The sequence below is a fragment of the Peromyscus californicus genome, unplaced genomic scaffold, assembly GCF_007827085.1.
Source record: "Peromyscus californicus insignis strain IS unplaced genomic scaffold, ASM782708v3 Scaffold_4__1_contigs__length_199733344, whole genome shotgun sequence".
Lineage (NCBI taxonomy): Eukaryota > Metazoa > Chordata > Mammalia > Rodentia > Cricetidae > Peromyscus > Peromyscus californicus.
Genome location: NW_026294562.1, coordinates 515,291 through 535,761, shown reverse-complemented (window position 1 = coordinate 535,761; position 20,471 = coordinate 515,291). Strand labels below are relative to the sequence as shown.

General features: G+C 44.1%; 1 long non-coding RNA gene across 4 annotated transcripts in view; it reads right to left on the bottom strand.

Annotated features, from left to right (window-relative positions):
- LOC128095227 (uncharacterized) overlaps nt 1-20,471 on the bottom strand; it is a 101,915-nt gene that overhangs the window by 21,924 nt on the left and 59,520 nt on the right. For 2 of the 4 annotated variants that reach the window (XR_008213188.1, XR_008213191.1), the window contains one exon: nt 1,850-1,972. This is a non-coding gene — a long non-coding RNA (uncharacterized LOC128095227). Of the gene's footprint in view, nt 1-1,849; nt 1,973-3,372; nt 3,466-15,197; nt 15,286-20,471 lie in introns of all 4 variants that reach the window. The other 2 variants (XR_008213189.1, XR_008213190.1) reach the window with 2 other exon arrangements.

Below are 20,471 nucleotides of genomic sequence, written 5' to 3'. Positions count from 1 at the left end.
CCCCTAGGGAAAACTCTCAGAGGCAAAACAAAGCATTACCCATCGGAAGCATGAGAGAGCATGGATTGTTGGTTGAGGGCCATGTGAATGGGGACATTCATTCCTGGTGTTTCCATCACTAGCATCATGGGCAAGCAAAATAGTCTCAATGCCACAAAAATGTTCTCGGGTGCTAGCAGTTGGATGAGGGAATGTAAGCAGATCACCAATGTCATCACGTTTAAAGATCATTTGCTACATTGGCACAGACTCTTAAGGAGCCCTCCCAAGATTCCTTCCAGTTCTACCCACAGTTTCCCTCACTAATAAGGAACCATGTAAGGTGACCCTCATTTCTCCTGTCAAGGAGCAAAGGTTCTCCCTGCAATGAGCCAACAATAACATTCCTGCAATTTCCACCTGGCTGCAAGCAGCCACCCTGCTCCTTCCATGCACAATGGTATTTTTTTTTATTCAAGCAAAACTGCAAAACAATCCAGAGCACTTTAGGAAAAATTCCATGAAGGACTTGTCAAACCCCAGAGAGATTTGAGTTAATTCATTACAGAGTTCAAGTAATCAGGTGAGTCCTGTTTATTCTTCTACCAAAAGGAATGTCCATTGTGTCATTGTTTTTAGGTGGACCAAGGGCTACATGCATTTATCATAAAGTTCAAGGCTGAAGTTCAATATAAGGATGAAAGCCAAACCAAGGCTCCCCAGGAGACAAGGAGCTCTGCTTTCAAAGCCTGAAGGAGAGAATATTGCCTTTCTGCAAATAGTGCTTCTAATTTGATCCCACAAAGATTTCTGCAAAAAGGAAACCAGCAAGATGTCAGGAAGATGTGGAGTATGTGGGTATCTACACAGAATTTTTATCACGGCCACATTTTTCAGGATCTCAGTCATCAATTATTTGTGACAGGTGGTCAATTGTGTATCTTTCAAGAACTTCCCATTATGTATCTTCCCTGGTTTACAGTAGGCAAGATCGTCTATATTCTCCTCCTCTTTAAGCTTTCCCATCACTTACTGCCCAATATCCCCATGGAATGTTCTGAAATGATAGGTTTTCTAAGGCTGTGAGAGAAATTACTTTGTGATCCCCACTTGCTATTCACAAAAAGGCACCAGAGCCAGCTCACCTAGAGGAGAGTAACCTGCAAGTGTTGAAGCAGATGTTCATCTGCAATCCTCAGAGAATGAAAACATCTGGAGGCAACAACACCCTGCTTTTGTTCAGAAAAGAGGCAAGTCTCTGCCATGGAAATAATTTTTCCTTAAAGCTAGGCTGAAATAATTGCATATTTGTTGAGGATTGACAGAAGAGACTTTCATGAATTTTGTTATCTTTTGACAGTGGCAAATAAGTAGGTAATGTAGTCTCTCTTGGGGCTTTTAACAGAAAAAAAATCACAGAAAATTGTGCCAAAGAGAATGCCAATATTTCCATACTTTTCTGCACTTACAGGGATAAAATGGGCATTAAGGGTAAAAGGGCTGTTATAAAAACAGTAGTTCTATTTCCGAGTCTCTCCCTTGCCAAATCCTCTATACCCCAGTCCCTAAAGTGGAAGAATGCCAAACCTGAATTTCTATCATATGCCTTGCAAACAATTGGATTTATTCTTAACAGGGTCTCACTGCATTTTGGCATTACACAGCATGTAATTAGCCATTAAATGACTTAGCAAGGACTGACCCCAATTTGTTGGCCAGTGCCCAATGAATGATTTCATACTGCTCTTCTAGAGCCATACTATGGTGACTTGGTTGCATGGTGGAGTCCAGTGGGGAGAGAGGCTAAAGAGCTCCTAGCTTGGGAACCTGGGCTGACAAATGTGATATTAATTAGAAACCTTTAACTCACCTACAGCCTCTGTGGACGTTCAAGGCCTTATAGCCAATGCAAATCCAATCCGTGTAAATCCCACTTCAGCCTCTCTCAAGTCTTCTGTGACTCCAAATAGGAGACACCAATGTCTCTCCCTTTCTGTAATATAAGGAGACAGGTCTGAGATGTCAGTCAATAAACATATTAAATTCCTACCATATGCCCAGGGAGCTGATGCTGGCTGACAAGGTTGACTACTGGGATAATAATCTATGTTTGAAGCATTTGTTGCATATACCCGTACTTCCATCTCCCTGTGATGGTTACTCTTCATTGTCAACTTGTTGGGATTTCAAATCATCATGGCAACAAATCTCTGGATTTGCCTGCTGTGGATATCACTGTATAAATAAAATGCTGATTGGCCAGTGGCCAGGCAGGAAATATAGGTGGGACAAGCAGAGAAGAGAATTCTGGGAAGTTGAAGGCTAAGGCAGGGAGACACTGCCAGCCGCCGCCATGACAAGCAGCATGTGAAGACGCCGGTAAGCCAGGAGCCATGTGGCAAGGTATAGACTTATAGAAATGGATTAATTTAAGATATAAGAACAGTTAGCTAGAAGCCTGCCACGGCCATACAGTTTGTAACCAATATAAGTCTCTGTGTTTACTTGGTTGGGTCTGAGCGGCTGTGGGACTGGCTGGTGAGAGAGATTTGTCCTGACTGTGGGCCAGGCAGGAAAACTCTAGCTACATTTGCCTATGAGTGTGTTTCCTGAAAAGTCTGACAGAGTAGGGAAGCTCCACCCTGAATGTAAGTGGTACCATTCCCTGGGCTGGGGTCTCAAAGTGGAAAAAACTAGCTGAGCACCAGCATTCATATCTCTGCTTTCTGACTACAGATTCAATGTGACCAGCTTCCTCACACACCTGCACTATGCCTTCTCTGCTGTGACAGACCCTCAGACCCAACTAAAATAAACCTTTCCTTTCTTAAGTCGCTTTTTGTCAGGTATTTTATCAAGTAATGAGAAAAGCAATAGCTAATATACTTCTCCTCCATGAAAGTAGCCGGGACTGAGTGCCTCACAGCTCAAAGGAAGCTAGCATATCTAGGCTACTTGCAGAAAAGTCTCCCTGTCTGGTTGCTGTGGCTACATCAGCTCTTTGAGTAAATATCGGTGATTTTATGTTCAGAGGGCATTAGCATCAGACAGTTGGTCAGGGAGGTGCTGCCTCTCTAAGATTGGGAGGAAAATGAAAGTTTCCTGGGTTCTAGATGGAAGACCACAGTAGCCTGACAAGTGGAGGATCCCTGAAGAAGCCACTGAGAAGACCTCCTACTATAGGCTCAGGGCTGGATGGGGCCCTGGGATGACCAGAGATAAGCACAGGCATCTACAAAAGCTACAGAGCCCTGATCAGCCCAAGGCTCCTGTGATATGCACTTGGTCCAAGCCAGGGGAAGGAATATCAATCAGGACAGTAGTTCTTAGCAGCCTACAGAATTGGGCAACAGAGTCAGGATGGCTCTAGAGAGGGATCAGGCACTTGTGTACCTCCAGGCTCATAAGCAACAGTCATGTCCTCAGATGTTGGTCCTGACTGATGGCCTAGGGATGTTCACCTTCTGCTGACATTGCTGCTACCACCTGCACCAAGGGTCAAAGATGAAACAATTATGGTCATGCCTGGGGTCTCTCTTGGCCCCTAGTCAGCACGGCTTAGAAGAACAGACCAGAAGCCTGGCAGAACCAAGATGGAACCAGACCATTCCTAGATCCCAGCACCCCTCACTGTCTTTTCCTGTGTGTAGGTAACTTCTCAGACAGGGTTTTCACTCTCGTGTGTTGTTTATTGGTTTGTTTTTTGAGGCAGGGTTTCATTTTGTAGCCCCAGGTAGCCTAGGACTCACTCTGTGAACCAAGCTGGCCTTCAACTTGCAAGATCCCCTGGCTTCCCAAGTACCCCTGCCAATCTGGTCCCTCTCTAAGTGCTTCAACAGATAGAGTTTGACAGACGATCCAAATGTCTCCTTCCTAGGCCCTGACCACTTGGGATAAGAAGATTGGGCGCTGGGAAGAGGGGTCAATCTCAGGAGGCCAATGGCAGGGCCCTTAGTGTGAACATATGCTGGACTCCAAGTGAGGAGGCCAAGCAGACAGCCAGGTAAAGGGTTCTAGAGTGGTCACTCAGTAGCACCCTAGTTCCAGAATTCCTTGCAACATAAAACTTAGCCATACAAGGGAGCAAGGCCTGGCCTACTTGTCTTAGTTAGAGTTACTATTATTGTGATGAAACAATGATCAAAAGCAGGTTGGGGAGGAAAGGGTTTATTTGCCTTACACTTCCATATCATCCAAGGAAATCGGGACAGGAACTCAGAGCCTGGATCTGAAGGAAAGAGCTGATGAAGAAGCCATAGGGAGTGCTGCTTACTGACTTGCTCCCCATGGCTTGTTCAGCCTGCTTTCTTATAGAACCCAGGACCATCAACCCAGGGATGACATAAAACTATCCTGCACAGCTCTTATCCTGTAATAGAAAGAAAAAGATGCTAGTCGCCATGAAAGAATAAAAGTTAATATCTCAATAAGCCATTAAATTATAAAATGATTAAAGAAAAACACAGTGCCAAATATCTGCTGGGAGAGAGAATTGGCCTAGGAGTGCAGGACTGAGCTGAGTGGCCATGGGTAGATGAAAGATCTAACAGCTTAAGAATAGACTCCATCATCATTTCCAACTTCTACAATCAGGGCTTTGAATTATAGTGTACTCTTCACAAAAAAAGACAGGAGGTACAAACAGCTCTTAACTTTTCAAAAGCAATTTGTCAAAACATTTCAAAGACCTTCTAACCTTTGGTCCAGTAAGCTTACTTCATGAAATATATTGATAGGGATGAGTTTAAAAACACAACAAAAAAGGAAAATAATAGAATGTAGTACCTACTCTGTCAGAGGCCATTAAGAATGACTTACATGTCTGTTTTCCTGTTTAATTTTCACAAAGCTAAGAGACAAATACTACTCCCATTCTCCAGGTGTCAAGTAAAGCACCAAGACTTTAAACATCTTTTTATACAGTACTGTAGGCAGCATACAAACTAGAGCCCATGTCCTTAGCCACTCCCTAATGCTGCTTCCCACAGAATTCCACAAAATACTACCTACAATATGGGACACAGGAGACAGCTCTCTGCCCAGCAAGGGCAGAGATGTAAGGGTATGTAATACATATAAATGAATAAACAGTATATAAATGTGAGGATAAACTGGGAGATGCCTATACAAAATGACACAGATAAAGATTTTGTGATAATACAGGCTGTAGAGAGTGGAAAGGGGGAAGGATGTCTATAATGAGTCCAGATGACCTGTAAAAACCATCATGTTTACACTATTTTTTTAATTATAGAAATTTATTTTTGTAAATTTCAAATTATAGAAATACCAGGGGCTGGAGAGAAGGGGAGATGTAAGCAGAAGGAGCCAGACAGAGGATGGAGCCAGGCCCTTCAGGGAAGTGGGGGACATAAAGTGGCCGAAAAGAAGTCAGTTCTGCAGCTGAAGCCATCATCAGAGGGCCCAGAGAACACAAGGAGGCAGCTCTGACTGCAGACAGGACATGGTAGGAAGGATCCCAGAACTACTCAGGTGGGAGAATCATCAGGGCTTTCTGGAAAGTGCCACACAGGACTGGGTGAACACAGACATAGCAGGAGGAGAGAAGCAGACTCCCTGAACAGAACCTGGCTTCTTGAAAGCTGTGTGACTACACAGGTACATGTGTAGTCTGTGCACACATACATATGTAATTTGTGTGTGTGTGCGTGTGCGTGTGTGTGTGTGTGTGTGTGTGTGTGTGTGTGTGTATGTGTTAAACATGAGAGGTAAACCTCGGCATCTGTGACTATGAACTGGTGCTGCTGGAGCTACACAGATGGGGTGTCATGTAGCAAAGGTTGATGAACAACCCACTCTTGACTTAAAGGGCACAAGCAAACCCCAAAACAGCTGGAGAAGGTACAAGGGTCATTACATGTGACCTTGTTCAGTCACTGGGGTTCAGGCAACGGCCGGTCATTGGTGTTACTTGGTCATTTCAGGGACAAAGCTTTAGGTCACCACTAGGACTCCCTGTCCTCCCTCAGCTTTGAAGTCATATGTACCAGGCCTTTTCTTTTAGGGCCACCAACCAGCCCCAAATTATGACACAGAGACTTATTATTAGTTATGCTCGGCCTAGCTTAGGCATGTTTCTGGCTAGCTCTTTTAACTTAAATTAACCTGTTTCTCTTTATCTATCTTTTGCCTCGGGACTTATTACCTTTCTTACTTCTGCATATCTTATTTTCACTGCTTCTGTATGTCTGGCTAGCATCTGCCTGGCTTCTTCCCCAGGCATGTCCATCATTCTCTCCTTCTTCTCTCATTCTTCCCTCTTTTCTCTCAAGCCTAGATTTATCCTCCCGCTTATTCTCTTTGCCCACCAGCCCTGCCTATCCTTTCTCTGCCTAGCTATTAGCCATTCAGCTCTTTATTAGACCAATCAGGTAACTTAGGCAGGCAAGGTGAGACAGATGCAATACATCTTTACATAGTAAAACAAATGCAGCATAAACAAATGTAACACACCTTTTCACAGTTAAAGTAATATTCCAAAGCATAAATAAATGCAATACATCTTTGCCCAGTTAAAATAATATTCCACAATAGTCATACATAATCAAACTCTTTCCAGGAGCCACAAAGGACATTAAACCATGAATTATGCCCTCTAGGGTTCTGTCCTCTCCCCCAATGTGTCCCTGCCATAGCAACAACAGTATTGGCACTTGAAATGGCACTTAATGACCCAAAGTCAGCAACATGTCTCTGGTGGAGCTGGAGTATTACTCGCACTAGGGCCTTTATGGTCCAAACTTAGCCCTGTCCCTGTGCCGTGGCCTTCCTTCCTTGGGCAACTACTCCAGAACATCAGGCTCCACTTCCTTTCCTTCTCATTCCTATCCTTGAGATGCAGGCTGCTTCCCACTGTGCCCTCTGGCCTGAAAAGGGTTTGGAAAGAATACAGAGTTCTCTCTATACCTCCCCCAGATCCACCTATAAAGATTAGCACCACAGACCTGTGTGCTCTCTGTCCCCAGCCTTCATTCTCAAGATGTTGGAGCTAGTAGGAACTTGGAGAACCACACAGCCAGAGGAAAAAGTAAAGCCCAGAGAAGATAATGGACTTGACCCACAATAGACAGCAATGCAGGGGACAGGAGTCTGGGTTTCCTGCACCCAAATCAGTGACTGAGGTACATTCCTCACCCCAGAGCCTCCTTTAACTATACCTAAAGTCCTGGAAGGATGGCTTTCTCAAATTCCCAAAATTACAGGTGTGTGGACTCCTGGTTTGAAGACCCAGTCATATTGTTTCCAACTATGTTGAATTAATTAAACCTATACTGAGCAGCTGTGTCTCAGGCTCTGCTTTGAGTCCTGAGAATGTAAAGATGAAGTTTATATGACCCTGATAATAAGACACTCAGGGTCTAATACTTATTCCTAGATGTATCTCCATTGTTCCCATTAGTTCAGTCCACCAACCAACAGTTATCCAGAATCCAATAAGTGCCAGGAACTGTGGTTGGGCCCAAGTGCTCTGTGCCCACGGGCTCATGAGACAACAAGGAGATTATGTCTGGTCTGCCTCCAATTTGCTTTTAGGCCCTCCCTCGCCATTTTCCAGCCTCAGTTTTCCCATCTGGAACACTATCACTTGATGGTTCTAAAAAGCTACACTAGACATTGCCCAAAGTCTCTTCGAACCCTCTTCCTACCCTTTTCTTCCTGATCCTGGGCAAATACTTGAGGTTGGATGAGGGGTTACCAGCAAGGAATATAATTATGGGGTGAGAAGGAAGCAGCTGACAAAATGGAGTCCTTCTTGCTTACAGAAGAAGCCCCTTCTCCCTCCCTTCCTGGTCACCTCTGTAGACAAAACATGGAAGAATCTCACAGACAATCCCTTCTTTCTGGCCAAAGAGTCCCTGAATACTTGCCACCAACACAGCTCCAGGGCGTGCCATTCACACCAGACTCAAGTAAAGGCTACCCAGGTTGTGTAGCAAGGTGGCCAGATGTGGCTTCCAGGTCCTTGACATCAGAGGGCAAGCCCCAGAGCTTTTGCCTTTGGAGCAGAAAGTCAGAAGAGGGATGTGGAGGTAGCCTGGGCAGGAGGTAAGAAGAACAGGAGTCTGCAACTCAGAGCACAGAGAGCACAATTTGGAGCCAGCTGTTTGAGTCCTGTTGAGACAATGCTAGGAAGAGGGTCACAGTGCTGGCTGAGGATGAGGGAAAATCAGTTCAGACAGCCTGCTGTAGATTTAATTGTTCCATTTCAAAGGTCCGTCTGGTTGCTGGGCTAGAGACCATGTGGGTGGACCTGGCTGGGGTGGGGGAGCTGTGACAGAACAGGCTTTGATTGGATTATCACATCTCCAAGTACTCAGGGCAGCAAACAACAGATCCTACGTTCCTGCATCACTGCTCCTGGCCCATACAGAAAACCTTCAGTTAATTTAATGACAGTCTGCAGCCCAAAAACCCCAGAGTGAGACTGTTGCTGAATGTCTGGCTCAATATTAATTTCCATTAGCCAGGTGCCCTAAGTAGGGGCAAAAGACGAGTGATTCAATGTAGCATTATGGGGTTCAGCTGAGGCTTCGCCGTGGTTCTGGATTTTTCTGGTAACACATCAGGAATATCACCTTTCTTTCTTCACCAGATGGTCTTTCCCCATAAATGGAGCATTGGGGGAGTAGTTAGCCCTCTCATTTTTCTCACGATTACTACAGTGAGGACACACATACTTCCTAAGTTGGTAATTTCTGGGGTTTGTTTTTCTGAGGTAGAGTCTCATGTGCCTAGACTGGCCTTGAACTCCCTATGTAGCTGAGGGTGGCCTAGAACTGATCCTCCTATCTCCACCTTGAGAGTGCTAGGATTATAGGTCTGTCTTACACTGTTTTTCTCTTCCCTTCCCCCTTCCCTTCAACTCTACTCTATTTTAAGAGACCAGAAAGAAGAACTTTACATGGATAGATATGCGTTCCCTCCCTCGCTTCTACAGCCTCACTCCCCGTAAGATACTGCCCTGCATAATCTGGCTGCCCATTGCCCCCTCCCATCAGGCCCATGTATAGTCAGTCTTAGAACCCTGAAGCCAGGAGTAGAGGGTACTTGGTCATCCCTGTTAGAATTCTGCCCTCACTCCAGCTACATGACCACACAGGCACAGATCAGGAGTTAAGCAAAGGGTCTTGTGTCTTACACGCGGTGTGGTCACACAATCAGCACATGAGTGGTGTAGCTCCTTAAGCCCGCTTCACCGGAGCCCTTAAAAAGCCGGACGCAGACCCTACTCTCTCTCTCTCTCTCTCTCTCTCTCTCTCTCTCTCTCTCTCTCTCTCTCTCTCTCTCCCACACACACACCTCACTATCTTTCCCTCTGCTCTCTGCACATGCTCCCCCACCCCCTTCCTCCTAATAAAACTCTGAACTAATACTGGGTTCTGTCGTGACCGTGACTTTCCACAGGGTAACCAGCGCCGTTTGTCATTCATTTCAATCCCACCTTGCTCTTTTCCCTGAACCTAACAATGCTGTGCTTCGCTGGTGCCATCTCCCTCTCTGAGTCTCCAGAACTCCCTCCCCTGGGGAATGAAAGTCTCGCAAAATTCTTGGACCACATTAGTCCCTTCTAAAACATCTCTTTGGAATTTTTTGAAGAACTCACAGATGAGACTACTCCACAACGGCCATTTCTGTATCTCAAGCAGAAACTGCAGCTGAAAATATTGTACATAAATTTTGTGATGTCCTATCTCAAAAGACAAATGAACTTAAAACTCCCACATTGCCCACCTTGCTCTCCAACTACCTCCCTTGCTGCCTTCCTTTAATACACACATTTCTTTGTATCAATTGTCCTCACTCCTCTGTCTCACAGGTTCACTAGATTTGCATCAGTATTACCATTACTCACCACCACCCAACCACCCTACCACCACTCCCACATCACCACCCCCTATCACCTAGTCACTCCACCATCCCATGTGAGGATCATCAGTGACCTCCAGATCACTAAATGCCAAAGGCATTTGTCAGCCTTTATCTTTGCTGATCTTTCAGTGGCATTTGGCATAGTTGACTCTTTTCTGCTTCCTATAAGTCTTACCGGTCAGATTTGAAGGCTGACTTTCTTGTGCCTTCCTCACATCACACTCACACTCACTCATTTTATACTCTCCCCAACCACCCCAGTGATCCATTGATTCTTCTGCCTCTCCCAAGATCTTTAATCACATCACCTGAATTCTATATGCCGGTGACTCACAAGCACTGAGTAACTGGCATGGCTCTCTCCAACGGCAGATTCTTGTGTGGAAGTCATGTGTTCTACAGTGTTATATGGCACCTCAGATTCAACCTTTCCCCCAGGAAAGTCTGCCCCTCCTCATCTAATGAGTACTCACCAGTCGTCAGTCATCCAAAAAGGTAGGCCTCTAGATTCCTGCCTTCTTCAACATCAACCCCATCTTGTTAGATCCTGAACTTGGCTTCCAATCTATGCTTTTTCTCCAAGCCCTCCACTCACTCTGTCCCTGAACCTGTGGTCCTCACCCAAGTCCCTGGCTCATCCAAATTGTTTTTTTTTTTTTTCTGGGTTTTTGGGGGGAGAGTTGTTTGTTTGTTTCTCAAGACAAGGTTTCTCTGTGTAGCTTTGGCTGTCCCAGAACTCACACTGTAGACCAGGCTGGCCTTGAACTCAGAGAGATCCATCTGCCTCTGCCTCCCAAATTCTGGGATTAAAGGCGTGCGCCACCACCTTGTAGTCATCCAAGTTTTATTAGTTCCTCTTCTTGTTGCTGTAACCAAATATCTGACAAAGGAAACTTAGGAAGGATTTGTTTTGGCTCAAAATTGAAGGAACAGTCCGTCACATTGGGTAAGGTCTAGACATAAGTGTAGCTACCTCCTCATGAAGCAGAGAGATGAGCACCTACTTTTCCCCCCTTCATTCAGTCCTGGACCCTAGTCCATGGGATGCAGTTCTCTATATTCAGGCTGTGTTTTCTCTAGTTAAACATTCCACAATATGCCCAAAAGTGTATCTGTTGGATGATTCCAAATCCAGTGAAGTTGACAATGAAGAGTAAGCCACCATAGTCTTCCTCAAATTCAAAATGATCATCTCTTAAAAAGCCCAGTGATCATGTCTGAACTTGGGAGCTGCCCAAAGCCTCCCAAGTAGAGGCTAGTTTTGTCTGCAGTCTCAAGGCTCTTACCTGCCCCTCCACCCTCTCCATCCTGCTCTCCATCTTAACCTCGAACTGAGTCTGGGTTTTATTTCTCTTTCTGAATCTTCTTGTGCTCTCTGCCTAAATCCTATTAATCCTTTAAGTTGACTGACATGTGTCTTTCCCTAGAGAACCATCTTCCCCTTAACTGATCCCAGGCTCTGAGTCAGATCTCCCTCCTATAGTCTATAAAATACTGATGTCTCATTAAATTCTCTTAATATTCCCCTTTGAGGACCTTGAAAATGTGTAGAAGCTTACAATCAGCAAAATGAACCATATCCCTGTTTACACAGAGCCTACAGTTGGCAGGAAACAGACACTGAAACAGCAAAGACCAGGAACATGGCAGACACCTGTAAGCTCAGCAGGAGGGCCAAAAGTTTGAATTCAGCCTCCGCTAAACAGGGAGTTTAAGGCCAATGTGTGCTGTATAGTGAGGTCCTATTTGAAAGAAAGGAGAAAGAAGGAGGAAGGAGAGGTAGAAGGGACAAAGAAAGGCAAGCAGGCAGAGAGGGAGGGAGGGAAAGAGAGAGGGAGGGAGGGAGGGAAGGAGGAAAGAAGAGACGTGATAAGAGAGAAGGAAAAGAAAAAGAAAGGGAGGAGAGTAAGAAAGGGAGGGACAGAAAGAGGAACAATATGACAGGGCGTGGGATGGGAGGCCAAGGAGAAAAAAAGAAAAAGAGTGAGGACAGGAAGACAGAGAAGGAGGAAAAGGAGGAAGAGATGAAGAGAAAGGAGGCAACAGAGAATGAAAGAAAATAAAGCCACAAAGACCATAAATGTATCAGCCTATAATGTGCCAGCCAGTGAGGCAAGGCCTTCTGTGGTGGCTTGAAAGAACATGACCCCCAAAGGGAGTGACACTATTAGGAGGTGTGACCTTGTTGGAGGAAATGTGTCATTGTGGAGGCAGGCTTTGAGGTCTCATACATGCTTAAGCCACGCACAGTAGGACAGTCCACTTCCTGTTGCTTTCTGATCAAGATGTCTGCCTGCACACTGCCATGTCCCACCATGATAACAGACTAAACCTCTGAAAATGTAAGCCACCCCAATTAAATGTTTTTCCCTTAAAAGATCTGTCGTTAGCCAGTTGGTGGTGGCACATGCCTTTAATCCCAGCACTAGGGAGGCAGAGACAGTCAGATCTCTGAGAATTCAAGGCTAGCCCCATCTACAGAGTGAGTTCCAGGACAACTAAGGCTAAACAGAGAAACCCTGTCTAAAAAAAAAAAGGAGTTGCCATCGTCATGGTGTCTCTTCACAGCAATAGAAACCCTTACTAAAAACACCCTTCCCCAGCTTGTTGGGGCTTACTTCTATTACTGGGTGTTCTCTAACATAGAAATCCTAGTGATAACATCCTTCTAGAACACTGTGCCAGAGGGAAACAATTTGCTTTATCTGAACACTTGTTTCTTTCCATTAGACAAAGACACTAAAACCCTGTCACACTGACTTTTTCTTTTGCTTACCAGCCAGGCCAGAGCCAGATCTAGACCTCCATCATAGGCAATTGATTTCTAGCTTCTGCATACATCTCCTTTTTTCCATGTACTTTTCTTTTTTATCTTTATTTTCTGTGTCCCTATATCCCTAACACATAAACTTCATTGTAACTTCATGCCTGTGCCTCATGGAAGCAGATAGCATGCATGGTCCACCCAGAACCCAGCAAGAGCCAGCACACTTACCCAGCAAGAGCCAGCACACTTATCCTATCTGCTGTCTTCTCACCATACTGAAACTGAAGCTTCCTTCTGCACCATCCATGACCTCTGACAGAGTTCAAAGACATAAGCACTATGTCTGGCCAAGATGCTCCTGGGCAGGTCTGCATAGCTGCATCCCACCCTTCCTGCATAGCAATTGTGCTAATTAAAAGACAAGCTTTCCCATGCTGTAAAGAGCAGAATACGAGAAGGAAACTCTTGTAAAGGACAGGCCAATTGGGCAGAGGATCAGGGCAGGGAGTCCTAGCAGCCACTCACAACATATTTGATCTGTTTCCTTTATCACATTCCCAGCAGAAGGATAAGGCAACTGGCATCTAGAACGTACCAGAGAAGCCTCTTAATGCCTTCCAGGATTGGTCTTACCACAGGGGATCACACTAAAGAGGCCACAGGTAAAGTTCAGAGAATTGCATGAACTAGCACTCTATCTGACATGCTACATGACCTGCTGACACCATGTGCTTTTCTGCAGCCAAATATCTCAATGGCATTTGGTGGGTACACTCTTGGAACTTCTAGAGTATACAGCTGTCAGTAAGCAGTTGTTGATCTCAATTAGATAGTGGTAGTATCTGAATAGAGTCCCTTACAAGCAAATGATACCTTAAAAAATAATGCAATATGTTTATGGTTCTATAAACCAGCACTCATAGTGCCCCTGGAATACTGGCAGAGCAGACACCATCCCAATCTTACAGACAAGGAAATTGAGGCTCTAGGAGGCCAAGTGACTTGATCAAGATGGAAACTTGGGACTGCTTTCTAAGAGCAGAGAAAATATCTAGTTTGTACCTTTGCAATGCTTGTATCACTGCCTTATGCCAATGTGGCTTCGTTGTACCCGTTTCAAGAAACCCCCAGAGACCATCAAGGAGCCAGTTTCCAATACAAGCACATAAGGGTTCTTTTATTGTCAGGTTCGAACCTGGGCCACCACACGGCAGATGGAGGGAAATGTGGCAGCAGAGGCAGGCCCAGGGGTAGAGAGTTTTTATAGGGAATAACTGGAAGCTGGGAATTACATGCTTTGGCAACTTGGGATTGGGTAGAAGGGATACGGGGCAAGATGACTTTTTGAAACTATTGTGTTGGACTTTTTGGCAGAGAACCACAACTTGCTGGGCAGGATTATCTGGATTGCTCAACAAGATTATCAAAATATCTTCAAGGGCCATAAACTGCAGACAGAATGTCTGCAGAAGCATACTGCTCTGTATCTGTTTGAGTTGTCATGGCATATTCCTGAGGTCCTTTCTAGAACTGAGTACAGCAGGTGGTCTAAGATGGTGGCCCTACCCTAAGATGGAGTCTGTATTGCCTTCACAGCTTGTTTAGAGACAAAGGACTCACACTCCACACTCCTTACACTAGCATTATTGTGGCTGCTGATGGCCAAAGCTGCCACACCCCAAAAGACACCAATGGTGGAATGCACTCTCCAACTTTGGCATCACTTGCCTGGTCATTACCACACATGCACGTGTCATCCACAGGATTGGGGTGAAAAGTCACCCTCCAGATGTCCCATCACACTTGCAACTGAAGGCAGATGTAGGGTCACACATCACAAGAATTGGCAGGTACTTTATAGATCTTCAAGGGCTCCACTTGGTGCCTGTTCCTGGATGGCAAAGTGCTTTGTCAATACCCATTTGAGCAGCAGCACTAGGTGTTATCCTATCCTTTGCACTTTTTCATGGTAATGACCCTCTGCCCCTAATGCATCCCTGGTGTCTTAGTCAGTGTTCTATTGCTATGAAAAAAAAATCATAACTACAGCAACACTTATAAAAGGAAGTGTTGTTTGTTTTTGCTCTTTTGGGGTGCCTACCACCCAGTTCCCAAATAAATCACACACAGAGGCTTATTCTTAATTATGAATGCCCAGGCTTAGCTTGACTTATTTCTGATCAGCTTTCCTTAACTTAAATTATCCCACTACCTTTTGTCTCTGGGCTTTTCCCTTTCTATTCCTGTATACTTTTCTTTGTTTTTTACTCTATTGCTGATTGTGTATCTGGGTGGCTGGCCCCTGATGTCCTCCTCCTTCTCTGACTACTTTTTCCTCCTTTTCTTGCTTCTTCTCCTATATATTCTCTCTGCCTGCCAGCCCTGCCTATCCTTTCTCCTGCCTTGCTATTAGCCATTCAATTATTTATTAGACCATCAGGTGTTTTAGACAGGCAAAGTAACACAGCTTTTAAAAGTTAAATAAGACAGCATAAACAAAAGTAGCACACCTTAAAATAATATTCTACAACAAGGAAGCACTTAAATGGGGCTTGCTTACAGTTTCAGGGGATCAGTCCATTATCATCATGGCAGGGACCATGGTGGCATGCATGACATTGGAGCAGTAGCTGAGAGCTATACTTGATCTGAAGGCAGAGAGAAAAAGAAAGAGACTGGGTCTGGTATAAGCTTTTGAAACCTCAAAGTCTACCCCTAGCTGTAGTTGGACTTTCTTGTTGGACTTTCTTTTGGGACCGCCAGCTCCCAAATAATGGCACAGAGACTGAAAAGTTTGGCCTTTAGCTTAGGCGTGTTCCCAACTAGCTCTTATAACTTAAATTAACCTGCTTCTATTAATCTACATTCTGCTATGTGGCTTTTTACATCTCCTTCATTCTGTATGTCCAACTCCCTCTGTGTCTTGCTGGCATCTCCTGCCACACCAGATTTTAACCCTGTGTTCCTCCCTCTCCCCCAAAGTCCTGCCTATTTTCTCCTGCCTAGCTATTGGCCATTCAGCTCTTTATTAAACCAAACAGAAGGCACTTTAGGCAGAGACACATCTTTACAGTATACAAAAAGATTATCCACAACACCTAGTGACTGACATCCATCTTTTCAAACAGTTCCATTCTCTGGTGACTAAGCATTCAAATACAATAGCTTATGGGGGCCATTCTTATTCAAACCATCACATTCCATTCCTGGCCCCCATAGACTTGTAGCCACATCATAATGCAAAATGTGTTTAGTTCAACTTCAAAAGTCCAACCCAAAGTCTTTCATAGTCTCAGTCTCAATACTATTTAAAAGTCCAAAGTCTCTTCTGAGACTCATGGCAATCTCTTAATTGCAACTCCCTATAAAATCAAAATCAAAAAGCAGATCATATACTTCCAACATACAGTGGCACATAATATACATTACCATTCCAAAATGGAGGAAAGGGAGCATAATGAGAAAATATTGGACCAAAGTAGGGATGAAATCCAGCATGGCAAACTTCAAATTCTGCATCTCCATGTCTGATGTCAAAGAACTCTTCAGAGCTCTGACTCTGTGGTAGTTTGAATAAGAATGGCCCCCATAAGCTCCTATATTTGAATACTTAGTCACCAGAGAGTGGAACTGTTTGAAAGGATTAAAAGGATTAGGAGGTATGGCCTTGTTGGAGGAAGTGTGTAACTGGGGGCAAGCTTTGAGGTTTCAAAAGCTCATGCCATGTCCAATGTGTCTGTCTGTCTGTCCTTGTGTCTCTCTGTCTCTGTGTCTCTGTCTCTGTCTCTCTCGCTCTCTCTCCCTGCAGATCAGGATGTATCTCTCAGCTTCTGCTCCAATGCATGTGTGCCATCGTGCCTCCCGCTATGATGATAATGGACTGATCCTCTAAAACTGCAAGCAAGCCCCAATTAAACACTTTCTTTTACAAGAGTTGCCTTGGTCACAGTGTCTTTTACAGCAATAGAACACTAAGACAGATATTTGTCCCAAGAACTGGTATACCTCTGTAACAGGCCTGACCATGCTGCTTGTTGGAGGAATGTGGGCTTGGGGGCTTTGGACTAGGAAAGCAGTTGAATGCTTTAAGTAGGGTTCAATGAGCTATAGTAGTAGGAAATAGATAGAAGATAACAGTTTTGAGAACAATGTAAATTATGACAGCATGGCTCAAGAGGATCCAGAGAGGAAGAATATTAGCAGCTAGTGTAGAAATTGGTTTTGTGATATTTTAACAATGAACATGACTGCTTTTTACCCTTGTTCTAAAAATCTGCCTGAGGCTAAATTGAAGTTTTGGATTAATGACATTGGCAGAGGAGATTTCAAGACAGCCTAGTATTGACTATATCTGGTAGTTATTACTTACACAGATCTATAATGATGAAAAGAAATACAAAATGTACAGTGTGAGGAGAAAAAGAACATGAGGAAGGGATACTTTGGAGCCAAGTCCTGTGCTCACGGAGATAAAAAAGTTTAAAGAAAAGCCTGATGCTAAATGGAATAAAGGGTGTGGTAATCTCAGGGCAAGACCCTATGCAATTACACTTCCAACTTATGTAAAAGAATTACAGGCGGTGGTGGCACATGCCTTTAGTCCCAGCACTTGGGAGGCAGAGCCAGGCGGATCTCTGTGAGTTTGAGGCCAGCCTGGACTACCAAGTGAGTTCCAGGAAAGGCACAAAGCTACACAGAGAAACCCTGTCTCAAAAAAAAAAAAGAATTATAGAAAAGTTTAAGCAGTGAAGGAAACCATCAACAACAGAAAGCTGATGCCAATGTAATTGAATGAGGGGGCCAAGTTGCAGCCTCACCAAGCAGCAAAAGGAGGCTGCTATGGAATAATCCTTTTGTATACTATAAAGATTTTTGTCACTCCAAATGGTTTAATAAAAAGCTGACTGGCCAGTAGCAAAGCAGGAAGTGTAGGCAGGACAACTGAACTAAGGATGCTGGGATGGAAAAAGGGCAGAGTCAGAGGAGGCAGAATCAGAGGAGAGACCAGCAGACACAGAGGAAGCAAGAGGTGTAGAAAATGAGGTAACAAGTCATGAGCCATGTGGCAGAGGATAGATAAGAAATATGGGTTAATTTAAATGTAAGAATTAGCTAGTAACAAGCCTGAGCTATTGGCTGAGCATTTACAACTAATATTAAGCCACTGTGCGGTTATTTGGGAGTCACTGCTGGCACAGGAAAACTGCCTACAGGTGGCAGCTTAAGGCATGTAGTTCTGGCTTTAGAGTCAAGAAAATAAGAGATTGTGGAATCTCCCTCCTTGCCTAAAGAAAGCCACTGATGCCAAGTGTGTGTGCCAGGGGTGTCCTTCACAGGTGTGTGAAGCTGTGATGGTGAAGCCCCCAAGATATTGGAGATGCCAGAGTTGTGAGGTACCTTCTGAGAATAGCAGCAGACCTGGAGCATAGGATCTATGTAACAGTGATTCTGATAATTCCCACTCCCTAGTGACTAAACATTCAAAGATAACAACCTATGAAAGCCACTACACCTGGCCACTGTACTGTCCCTAAAAACTGTAGATTGGGTGGGACCATAATGAGGTGAGGCCGCTATAAGAGGCAAACAGGGGACACATTCCACAGCATCGTTTTCACTCCACTCTACCCTGGAAGGTTGAGAACATCTGTGTCATATATATTTAACACCCCACTCTCTACCAGCTAGTAATACTATTCTGCTGTTCCCTTGGGAAAACCATCTTTCCCCATTTTAGTTATGCTTTGTTTGGCTTTTGTGAATACTTCTACCTCTTTAACATAAGGCTGGACATGTGACACAGACTAACCAATCAGAACACTCCATATCTTCCATTATCACCATCAAAGACTTACCCAAGACTTTGGGTATATACTTACTAATTGTGTTCTCTTGGCAAGAATAAACACCAGAAAACCTTGGAACTAACGGAGCTATCTTATCTACCTGCCATCTGCAGGATAAAGGCAACATACCAGGATGCTCGGCCATGAGGACAGAAGAGAAACATAGCCCTACCAATCTCATCTGAGCCCCTGGATCTAGCTACACATAAACAGTGGCACTTGCCAGCTAAGCCCTCTACCCCCTAGCTTGAGCTTTGTCTCAGAGGTGTTTCTGTCACTTTCAAGTGAAAATATTGGGATTCTAATGCTTTGTGCTTTATTTTTTATAATTTTTTACTTAAATTTTTTTCTTTCCTTTTACATACCACCCCCTGTTCCCCCTCCCTCCTTTTCTCCTGCTCATGGTTAATGTGTGAGACCAGTTGTATGAGTGTCCTGATTCTCTGCCTATACCAGCACAGGCATATGACTACTTTAGAACTCCTCTCCTGTCATGTTTACTACCTTTGATTTTTTAACTGAATCATGTGATGTACTTTGGCCAACACAATGGAGCAAAAGCAACAGCATGTCTGATCAATCCCTCCAGTAAGGAGTAGGTAGGTTCATGAGATACTGGAAATAAACAACTCAAAGGTCTTAGGAAGTTTCTAAAACCAACAATATTCACAAGGCTCCTCCCCAAAGTTATGGAGACAGTAAACAGCTGGGGAAAGGAGACCTGACCAGCCCAGCTGCCTGTAAAAGACTCTCTAAACTATCAAGCTGCCTGAAGGTCAGGCAGAGAGCTCCAGGGTTATATAAACTGTTACTCAGGCTGGGGAAGATTTTTCAGTGATATAGCTAACCTTTGAGTAATCTATACCCCTGTAAGTAACTCCTTACCCATACTCCTATAAGTAGCCCCAACAAATTAATTGGTTCACTAAGTTACACTTTGGTGGAATCTTTACTTAGGTCTGTTGTTGGTTATCTATCTGGGGTGATCAAGGTGTTTGTTCATGTCTCTCCAGAAAAAGTCACACAAAATGTCTTCAGAAGCATGCCTGTTTCTGGGAGTAGAAGGATATGCCACCATCACCCAGCCTAAGTGAACATTTTTTAAATGAACATTTACTGAACACTTCTGCAAGTGAGACATCAAGAAGAATTCATACAAGAAAGATGTTCCTTCCACATTTATTCCAGATGCCTTCTGCACAGAGGCAGGAAAACTCACACAATGGTTTCTCAAAGTGTCTTGCAGCTAGACTTCAAAATGTGATTCAGGTTCTATGGTCCCTTGGACCTTGGTTCAAAATTAAGGTACATGGAGAGAGAAGGACATTCATTAGACTCTGACTTAGAAGATGTTTGATAGAAAGCAAGGCTGTGTATTCATTTTGCTGGTATGGCTCCTGGCAGAGATGGACATAACAGCTCTAGAGATCAGGGCTGGGACAGAGGCCTATTCAGTCAATAACTCTCTGGCCATGGAGGGGCTACTGTTGGATGGCCCAGTTCTAGATGCTGTAGGAGTCAGTGCTGAAGGTAGTCTTAAGTCTGTGTCTTCAGCCATCCCAACCATGGATACCTATGTTTCCTAGTAAATCACACATACTTAAGCCGAAGATTTTCTTTCTCCATAGTTACAAGCCATAATTGGTCTTAAAAAAAACATGAATTACTGAAATTATGGGGCTGGAGAGATGGCAAAGCAGTTAAGAGCATTTGCAGATCTTCTGGGGTACTGAGTTCAATTCCCAGAACCCACATGGAAGATCACAACCATCTATAACTGTAGTCCCATGAAATCCAATGAATTATTAAAAGTATCCATTAGGATTAAAATGTTTTCTTAATCTAGACTGTCTTCCCACAGGAGTTTAGTTAAATGTGTCTGACTATGTAGATAGGCATTGTATGAAATGTAAACCCAGGGGATTCCTGCCTTCCCCCAGAAAGTATAAATAGACTGAGTTAATGTTTGATAGATTATATGATCACAT